This window comes from Brassica oleracea, unplaced genomic scaffold, assembly GCF_000695525.1.
Source record: "Brassica oleracea var. oleracea cultivar TO1000 unplaced genomic scaffold, BOL UnpScaffold01187, whole genome shotgun sequence".
Classification (NCBI taxonomy): Eukaryota; Viridiplantae; Streptophyta; class Magnoliopsida; order Brassicales; family Brassicaceae; genus Brassica; species Brassica oleracea.
Window position 1 is genome coordinate 19,988 of NW_013617743.1, and position 1,948 is coordinate 21,935.

Here is a 1,948-nt window from a genome sequence, read left to right on the forward strand (position 1 = left end):
AAAAAAAATAATCTATTGATCACAAAATTTTAAGAGTGGTGATCTTCAAATTTCTAATAATTTATAGACGTTTTGAAAAATTCAAAATATAACATATAAAAAAATATAAATGTTTTTTATTATATATTTAATGTGATTTTTAATATCTTTTAATAATATAAAATTTTTAAAAAGTACTAAGATACAAAAATTGTTATCAAATATTTATTATTCATAATAATTAATTTTCACATATATGTTAATCATATTAGGTAATTTCGTAGCTTTTATTTAAGGAAAGTGCAAAACATTTTTTGGTACGTTATTTATCAATTCGATAGTTAGTTTAATAAAAAGTGTAATATAAGTTAAGATGAACCAACCTATTTTTCTAGGAATAGTATATTTTGTATAGTTATTTATTAAATAAGAATTTATAATCATACGGTTCTATGATCATTCATATCATTTTATAACAAAATATTTAAATCATCGATAACAAAATTTTCAATCTGAATCTTTAATAAGTTTATAATTTATAAATGTTCTTGAAAATTCATTGAAACTTTTAATATTAAAATATTTATGTAATCCTATGGTATATAGTGTTATATATATATATTTATTTATTTTATTATTAAATGATATTTTTTACTCATTTGGTTTTAAAATCATGTGTATCTTCTTATAATAAAAATGTTAAACCATTGATCATTAATTTTTAACATAATAATTTTAATAGTTTTAGTCATTTATTGTCGTTTTTAAAAATTCAAAATATAACATATACGAAAAAATCTAAATTTTACTTTTATAGCTAATTTGATTGTTTAATTTATTTTAATAATATAAAATTAAACAAAAAATGATGGAGGAGATATAAATTGTTATCAAATCTTTATTATTAAAATCATTAATTGTCATATATATATATTAGTCATTTATGGTAATTCCGTAGGTTTGATTTAAGGAAAGAAAATAACATATCATATCATTATATCATATAGTTTGACCAACTTATGTATCTAACAACATATAAAAATCGAATGTGGACCTACTTATTTTTCAATTGAATGTAATTGACTACCCAATTGAGTGTCACCTATGCATCGAGGCCTATTTTAATTAATACAAAATTGAGGTTACATCTTTTCAAATGTTCTTCAATTAATATATAGGGGATTTGGCAGACTCTACCAAGATTCCAACAGAAAAACTTGGACCATAACAAGATTTTGTATGAGAAAGTTTGTGCAATGTCAGAGAAGAAAGGGTGCACTCCTGGACAACTAGCTCTCGCGTAGGTTCACCACCAGGGAGATGATGTTTTCCCAATCCCAGGAACCACAAAAATTGAAAATCTCAATCAGAACTTTAAAGCTTTATCAGTGAAACTCATTCCAGAAGAGATGTATGAACTTGGGACCATTAGCCAGCCAGAATAATTGTGTAATTCAAAATTTTCTGGTAGTTTGGTTTATAAATAATATTTTAAAAATATTTACTAATTTAAAACCTATTATAATTAATATTTTAGATATATAAACTGTATTTCAGACATTTGGGTACCATTTGGTTATGGTGCAATCTTGATCAGCCTCAACTTCAAAGATTTGAAGAACAATTATGAACCAACTAGGGGACTTATATTGTTACATGCACAATATAAAGGGTTGTTTGGAAGGTTTAGTGGTCTGATCCGAGAGATAGTAGAAAGACACAAGACAAGGCTACTCTTGGTACGGCCTTTGTTGAACTTTGACAGACCTTGGATTAGCATGGACGACAGGAGATCAACCAAAAGAGACTTCCAACTAGCAAGCAACACATGGAGACTGGACGACGATGGAGTTTGCACAAGAGATCATCGGAGAAGAGTGTTAAATGGACTAAGGCGGATCTCATCATGTGCGACCTGGACCATAATGACAACATGAACAAGTTGGGCTTGATCATGGACGAGCCCAAG

General features: G+C 26.7%; 1 pseudogene; it reads left to right on the top strand.

The window, feature by feature from the left end:
• LOC106321051 overlaps positions 1–1,411 on the top strand; it is a 4,146-nt pseudogene extending 2,735 nt beyond the window's left edge.
• Positions 1,412–1,948: the final 537 nt, after the last annotated feature.